This window comes from Triplophysa rosa, unplaced genomic scaffold (genome assembly GCF_024868665.1).
Source record: "Triplophysa rosa unplaced genomic scaffold, Trosa_1v2 scaffold129_ERROPOS575971, whole genome shotgun sequence".
NCBI lineage: Eukaryota > Metazoa > Chordata > Actinopteri > Cypriniformes > Nemacheilidae > Triplophysa > Triplophysa rosa.
The window spans coordinates 51,210-59,568 of record NW_026634130.1 but is presented as its reverse complement, the minus strand read 5'-3'; the positions used below and the strand labels follow the sequence as shown (position 1 = coordinate 59,568).

General features: G+C 43.4%; 1 long non-coding RNA gene and 1 other non-coding gene across 4 annotated transcripts in view; one reads left to right on the top strand and one right to left on the bottom strand.

The window, feature by feature from the left end:
* Window positions 1-1,781: 1,781 nt before the first annotated feature.
* LOC130549540 (uncharacterized) overlaps window positions 1,782-8,359 on the bottom strand; it is an 11,591-nt gene continuing 5,013 nt past the window's right edge. Inside the window, exons 3-6 of one of the 3 annotated variants that reach the window (XR_008962217.1) lie at window positions 4,538-4,612; window positions 3,384-3,508; window positions 2,972-3,177; window positions 1,783-2,823 (exon numbers count right to left, since the gene is read on the bottom strand). This is a non-coding gene — a long non-coding RNA (uncharacterized LOC130549540). Of the gene's footprint in view, window positions 2,824-2,971; window positions 3,178-3,383; window positions 4,613-8,359 lie in introns of all 3 variants that reach the window. The other 2 variants (XR_008962215.1, XR_008962216.1) reach the window with 2 other exon arrangements.
* On the top strand, window positions 4,593-4,782 carry LOC130549541 (U2 spliceosomal RNA). The gene has a single exon (XR_008962218.1). It is a non-coding gene; the product is annotated as a U2 spliceosomal RNA (small nuclear RNA).

Genomic DNA, 8,359 nt, shown 5'->3' with positions numbered 1-8,359 from the left:
TGGTCCAAAACGCGGCAGCTCGAGTTCTTACACGTACAAAAAAGTATGAACATATTAGCCCGGTTCTGTCAACCTTGCACTGGTTACCTATAAAGCATCGCGTTAACTTTAAAATCTTGCTTATTACCTATAAAGCCTTACATGGTTTAGCTCCTCAGTACTTGAATGAACTCCTTTTGTATTACAGTCCTTCACGTGCATTACGCTCTCAGGCGTCCTGTCAGTTGGTAATACCTAGAATTTCAAAATCAAGTGCAGGTGGTAGATCCTTTTCCTATCTAGCGCCTAAACTTTGGAATAGTCTTCCCTGCACTGTCCGGGAGGCAGACACACTCTGTCAGTTTAAATCTAGACTAAAGACGCATCTTTTTAATCTTGCATACACTACTCTTCCATAATATAAATCTTCAGAGGGTTTAGGCTGCATTAGTTAGATCAACCGGAACCAAAAACACAACTGATGTACTTGTTGCATCAAAGAGTACAGAACAGTACTCTACTCTCAGCCAGTCTTGTCTCATTGTTCCAAGGTTACCACAGCGAGCAGGATGCAGTTCATGGCCTGACCTGATGGTAGAGCGGAGAATGGGAAGTGGGGACCTGACAAGAGCTGAGATGATAGAGCTGGATAAAGAAGGACGCGGTCTCTTGACATGTCTTCACCACAAAACTTCAAATGCTATTAGATTATTAATGATAATCTTAAACTATAATTTATTTTATTATTAAGTTTATTTATTTTATTTAGCCTTGTTGTGCAAGTTCTCTGGAGCTTGTGCAGAGGCAGCAGCTTTTGCCAGAGGGGAACTGGAATCCCCTGGTTGGGCCTGGGTTCTCCTGAGGTTTTTTTTCTCGATTAGAGTTTTGGGTTCCTCGCCACCGTTTGCATACTGTTTTTGCACTATCTGCCTGACCGGGGGGGCTGCTTTAGAATCTTAAAGTTTTACTTAATTAATATTGCATATAGGAATTTATTATCTGTTATATTTGACCTGTGCTTCTCTCTCCTTTATCCTAAATGTGTGCTCTCACTGAGCGTGTGTGTGTGTGCGTACTTGTCTGTGTACGTGCGTGTGTGTGTGTGTGTGTGTGTGTGTGTGTGTATGTGTGTGTGTGTGTGTCTCTGTGTCTGTGTGTGTTGGTGCGTGTGCGTGTTGTGTGTGTGGAGTGTTTTGTGTGTGGGTGTGTCTGTCTTCTGTGTTTTCAACCTTTTCTTGTTTTTGCAGGTACAACTTTGATTGTTTTGCTTGTAGTCAATGTGTCTCATGTACAGCTGCTTTGTAACAATGAAAATTGTAAAAGCGCTATATAAATAAAGTTGAGTTGAGTTGAGTATTTCCCGAGGGGAAGTGCTTAGGGAAGTTTGCGAGGGTATCTGAAGTGAAGTGGAATGCACCCCTGGCTGGACAGTGGGTCCCTGGGAGCAGGGTTGAAGAAGTGTCTTAACAAGTTATTTTCCAGTGGTGGCGTTAGTAAGGATTCTTACGAGATGAAATGTATTCTTTGTCTCACAGTCAATGTTCATTCACTTAATATTGGAAGAATAAATGCTTGAACAAGAATCTTTTCATTCTGTTACTTTTACATTTGTAATACAATTTAATGTAGTACTTACTTTCACTTAAGTATATTTTTAGCTAGATACTTTAACTTTTAATTTAGGTACATTTTCCCCCATTATCTGTACTTTCACTTAAGTATAATTTTCAAATACTTTTTACATCCTTGGAGTCATACTTTACATTAACAACACCATAAAAAGATCAAAACATTTTGCAATACTTTATTTTGTGCATGTCACTGGTGACAACCCAGTCTCACGGCCGTTCGTGGCATAGCCACAAAATTTAGAATTTCACAGCATATTAAACATTGTGGTGAAGTTTTTTTCTATTTGGAGTTTTGAGAGGAATTTTTCATATGGTTCTTTTAGACGTGTTACACCGTATGCATTTTTAATAAAGTCGAAGATAAAGAAATTAGAAAAATATCCTGTTTCATGCATTTAAAGGCGCAATTTGTAAAATCCGCCGCTAGAGCTAGAGCCGCATTCAAAACAGATATGTTCAAAACAACTACAAAGGCGTATCTTGATGACGTTGTGAAGGAGAACGGAACTGTCGTCTTCAACTCCACCGCTAATAATCAATCAGACGTGAATGAGAAATCATGTTTATTGCGTTTGATGACTTGATTTTATTTAATTATTAGACATAATTCATAAAATGAATGTACTTATGTAACGGAGGCCAGCTAGTGAAGAGTCTTTAGCCTCCTGGTCTTTAGCCTCCTCGTTAGAGCTCCCGTCTCCCATCCGGACCGTCGCCGGATCGAGGCCCGTGCAGAGCGGTGCAAGTGGGACCTGTGACAGGCAGAGCAACGACACGTACACAGTAGGTAAAGAGTATGACCCCGGAGGGTAAGTTTATTGATAGCCTCCCGGAGGAGACGAAAGAAGTACAGGGTTGGGGAGCCGGGTCAATCCTATCATCGGATCCGTTACTCTCCAGAGCCGAGGAGGGTATGAGTCGTTGGGCCGGCCTGTCCAGTTGCTGCGAGTAGCGGGGCGGGATGGGCGTTCCTTCCGGTCGTTCGCTCAATCGTCCAAGTCTGGAAAAAAACCACAAGAACAAAGCTTGAGTGTGATCTCTGTGCTCTGGAGACGTTGCTCACCTTCCTGCGATTGCCAGCGGCTTTTATAGCCGTTTGGCACGAGGCGCTGATGGGCGGCAGGTGTGCTGCTCTGATTTCCTCCATCTCCATGGCGACGCTGATTGTGCCAGGGGTGACTCCTCACAGACCGGTTACACTTAGTCAGATGATCTAAAAACGATAACTGCTTTTTCAGTAAATATATACATGACACATGTGCTACAATAAGAAAAAGACATTCAAACAATAAGACTAACTTTGTTGATCGATATAATAATCATCGATAATAATCAATAAAGGAATCTAAACAGTTGCTCACCTGTCTTGTAAAACACATGCAAGATCAGCATCTCTATTATAGCATGTCTAGTAAAAATGTCTTTGATGACAGAACCAGCTGCAAACAGTAAAGAATAATTGTGCTCCATAACGACTGCGCAAAACAAGATTGTTTGCTTGATTTTTTTCCCACGTACATTCTTTCTTAGATTGGGAACAACATGGACTGCCAAAGCACGTAGAGATCTGTGGAGATGAGAGTTTGACATGAGTTTGAGCTGACGTACAGTTGGACATTGACATGAGTGTGACGTGTTTGACTAGCCTATCTATGTTATAGAAATAGTTCTTCAGTCATATTCTGACTTTTGTGTTTCACATAACAAAGCCTGTAACATGAAGAGCCTGAAACCAAATCATGACAGAATTGACAGTTGTTGTTGTCTTATTACCGTGCAGTTACAGCCCATCTTATATGTTTGTTTGAGGTTTTCTTGCTCTGTTAAGGATTCATCGTCCCATCGCTTGATAAGGTTACACCACTGCACCATGATCCCATCATGTTTAAACCGGTATCCTTTAAAAAGAAAGCATAAATTATACTTTGTTTTTTATATTTTTATATGTTTATATTTGTGTGCTGCTTGCCATGCAAAATTTGTCACTGGGCAGTTGCTAAAGTGCTCAAGGTTTACATTTATGCATTTGGCAGATGCTTTTATCCAAAGTGACTTGCATTGTACTATACATTTGTTTCTGACTATGTGCAATCCCCTGGGCTCGAACCCATGACCTTGGCATGAGCCACAGGAAAGCTTTCAATATAGCATAACCAGGTCTGTACGATGTTGTGGATTTGGGATATGGCTTGTTCATATTGCTATACGGTTGCTAGGGTACTCTTGTAAGTTGTTAGGGAGTGGCCACAAACTGGTTTGTCAACCAAAATAAAAGTGCCCGCCCAAATGTCTATATAACCCCATTCTGAATTTCGGCCACTATATAGTATGGAAGTAGTTGGTTCCGGACACATGGGTGGCTGTTTGTACGGTTGCTAGGGTGGGGGGAAAGTCCAGGTGCTCCAGATGGCCAGTTTGTCCCTGCAAAAATGTAATGCCATTGTCAAGCCTATGGGATTTTTTCCATGATTTTTCACTAGTCGGATTAACACCCAATCACTGGAAAATTCGCTCACACTTTATTTTAAGATCCAATTCTCGCTATTAACAAATCATTAATTATGACGTTTGTCTCAATAAACTCCTAATTTGGTTAATAGTTAATATAATAGTTGTTAGGTTTAGGTATTGGGTAGGATTAGGGATGTAGAATATGGTCATGCAGAATATGTTCTTTATAATTTCTAATAAACAGTCAATATTCTAAAAATATGCATGCTAATAAGCAACTAGTTAATAGTGAGAATTGGTCCCTATACAAGGGTTATAACTGTTAACGGAAATTCATAGCACACCTCTCCTTAATAAGTCGTGGATTTGACATCTCATTCATGGGTCTATGACAAACAGTTTTGTCCAGTAAAAAAGGTTTGATTTCATGGTAAATTTTATTTCAATGTGAAACACAAAGGTGTAATTGATTTTACCTGAAAACATGTATCACCTCTTGTCCAGTTTAATGCCACATGCCTTCATCTTCTCATCGCTTCTCGGCCTTCTGGCTAAGATCAAGTGTAGTATCTGTTATTATCAGTTTAATATCTGATACGTCCCCTATATGGGGACCATATATTAAATGGATTTTTGAAGCGCGGAGCTGGAAGCGGGGCTCGCCCCGCCCACTCCACGCATCGACCTGGTATTGCAGTGTTTCCAGGTTAGAGAGTCGGACTCGTGACCAGAAGGTTGCTGGTTCGATCCTCAGGGCCGGCGGGTAACAACTGAGGTGCCCTTGAGCAAGGCACCTTACCCCTACTTGCTCCCCGGGCGCTGCAGTGATAGCTGCCCACTGCTCCGGGTGTACGTGTGTTCACCACTTGTGTTCACTACTCTCTGGATGGGTTAAATGCAGAGGTCACATTTCGGGTATGGATCATTGTAGCGAGGAAGGCGGGACGAGAGCCGTTGGGCAGGAATGCGGGGCCGGTGGCGTGAGTGATAATGAGTATCAGCTGTACGCACACCGGTCCCGCATGCCTCATGGGGGAGCTCGGGAGCATAAGAGGACGAGTGACGGGACTGCCGACGAGAGAGGACCGGGCCCGGAAATGTTACGTTTTGTTTAAGTTCGTGTGGCCAGCAGTCGTCCGTGAGGGGCTGCCGGCCTGTTTTTACTGGTGTTTTGTTTATTTTTTTATTAAAGTGTTTGAATGTTCGCCGGTTCCCGCCTTCTTCCTTTCCGTTTTATTGAGCTTTGCTACATTGGTGCCGAAACCCGGAAGGAAGGAGGGACATGCTGTCGAAGAGCCCTCGCCGCCGAGGGGCATTGCGGTGCTGAGAAGCGGTGGTGCTGGACCACGAGGAATCGGCTGGGACGAGGACCTCGCTGCCGTGCTCCTGGGCCGAGGTGGGGTGGCGGCCATAGAGGAGGGAGCGGAGGAGTTCGGGCCGTTTGCCGTGGGCCGGAGCCTGCTGCCGTCCACCGAGGAAAAGGGGAGGAGCAGGGAATGGAAAACTCGCTGCCGGCTACCCTCAGCCAAAGAAGCCACCGCCAAGAAGCGGAGGAGGAGCGGGCCGTCCCCCCGATGTCCAGCACCACCGCACAGCACCGCGAGGAAGAGCCTCTCGGCTGGCTGAGGACCGAACGACAGCGTGTCGGGGAACCAGACTATTTTTTTTCCTCTCTCCCCTCTCTCGTCCCTGTCGCTCGGGGTGCTCCCGGCTCCATTCTCTCGTCTCGTCGGTGCGTACCCCCAGGTGCTGGGGCTTTCAAGGGGGGCCCCCCGGCGGTGGAGTAAGCACAGGCGCGGTGGTACCCCCGGCCTGTGAGGGGCGATGGGGGTATGTAGTGAGGAAGGCGGGACGAGAGCCGTGGGGCAGGAAAGCGGGGCCGGTGGCGTGAGTGATAATGAGTATCAGCTGTAGACGCACCGGTCCCGCATGCCTCATGGGGGAGCTCGGGAGCATAAGAGGACGAGTGACGGGACTGCCGACGAGAGAGGACCGGGCCCGTAAATGTTAAGTTTTGTGTTTATGTTTGTGTGGCCTTTTACTTCCGTATTATTGTTTGTTTATTTTTGATTTAAGTTTATTCTTAAATGTTCGCCGGTTCCCGCCTCTTTCCTTCCCGTTTTTTTGAGCTTTGTTACAGTCACCATACCTGACAAATCAAACTTCATCTTGATATGTTTACACATACTGAATTCCCTTTGCATTTTTAAAACCCTTAAATTTCTGAAAAACAGAAATCTACATGATTATGCCTACATTTATACTGGTGGAAATTTATTCGTTAGATTAAAGACTAACATTATCCTGTTTACATTATTCCATAAAATTTTTTTATTCTGACTGAAACATAAGCAGAGATGTCCCATGAAAAGCTTTTACGTTCTTCTGAAATATACAAAAGTGCAAGAATAGCAGCTCACCGCGATTATTTTGATTTCATACCGAATTAACTCCTCTTCATTCTCAATAACTTCCTCCTCTCTTGTTATCTAAATAAAAATAAACTGGAAAAATAAACTGGAAAATAAAGTGTCAGAAATGCTGTTTTGAACCCTCTTGAAAATAAGGCTGCGGCTATTTGCACTAAGTTTAAATAGCAGTAGGTTCTGTTTACACAAAGTGAAAGTAGCAGCATTTCTTAGCGATATAGTATTTACACTTACCAAAAATAGCTGTATTTTCTTTGGATTAAGTGGAAATTATAGTTACCCTGATAGCACACGTACATCGGGCAGACATCTATTTGATGTCTACATTTTCATCTGCAAGACATCTGGCAGATGCTGTTTGCTCATCTGAGACGTCTGCTGTCAGATGTCATATAGACCTCTAGAAAATGCCTGTAAAATGTGTATGATTTAGAATGGATGTACAACAGCTCTTGCTAAGATGTTTAGCAGATGTTTTTACACAGCAGATGTTTTCCAGGTCTCCAGATCTTTAGCAGACATATTACAGATGTACCTGTGCTATCTGGGTATATGCTATTGGTATTTATAAATAGTGGCAGATAACGTTACTATTTGCAATTCAGTAATGTTGTACATTTAAGGAGAGGTTGTTCGAATGGTTTTACTGGATGTGGAATAAGTCTCTGGTGTCCCCAGAGTGTGTATGTGAAGTTTTAGCTCAAAATACCCAGCGGATCATTTATTATATAATGTTGAAGTTGCCCGTTTTTGAGTGTGTGTAAAAACGCACCGGCTTTGCTTATATCTCTTTAAATGTTAATGAGCTTTTCGTCCCAGCCCCCGCTCCAGAGGAGGGCGGAGTTTCAGGAACTCGTGCTGATGCTTACCGGCCACATCAAAACATCAAAATGTCAGTAATTGTTAGTGGTGTTCAGCCCTATATGTACGAACCGGAGTCTGACACTGATGGAGAGACAAGAAGAAGTGACAACCTTAAGAATTGAACCGGACGTTTCCGAATGGTTAGTTGTAATTTTGCAGTTATTGTGAAATTAACGTTCTTCAAGTGATCGATAAGCATTAGCACGGTCCGTCATTATAATGTATAAATCGCTGTGCAGGTGCTCGTGTGGGAATTGCAGTAAAATCACTACAGAGCCAGAGAATAAATGCTGCATGGAGGTTGAGCAGGTATAGTTTAGCGTCACTACAGTTATACTACGCTTTCAACGTTGTTCTATCATGTACTGTCACACTTACTTTACGTATTGTTTACGATAAGCCCGACAGCATGTGAGGGCAGCGTCAATAAATACAGTTAGACGCTGTAGTTCTATTGTTAGCAACATTACCAATATAGCGCGATAACAAGCCCATTAAGAGTAGCAATTTTGAAAGACTAATCAGCAACAATATGAGGTGTGATACTGCTTCTGCTGGATATGAGGACTGGGCACGAAGTGTTGGTGTTGCTCCCAGTTTCAGTAGCAACCTCGTTGAAAGTCCAGCGTTGTACTGGCCCTCATTTGTGAAGCAGTCCGGCATGAAATAATTGGCGGAAACGTGAAATACTTTACCGATTCTCAGCGGGACATTGCCTTCATAAATGAAATTTAACCATGCTGTTCTCTATAACTCAGCTTACGGGAGTCTATGAAGACAGTTATGCTGGTCGGTACATCCTAATACAAAACAACTGTAGTGCCTCCGTGGCGCAGACATTGTGTAGCTCCAGTGACGATCTAACAATGGCGACTGTTGTACTTCCCACATGGGGCTGTGTCTAAGCAAATAGGGCAGATCGTCACCACTGCTGGGCGGGCTTTGCCGTTGAGTGATGACATTAAAGGCAGAATTCAAATCTTTGCTTTTACCAACAGGGTTTTT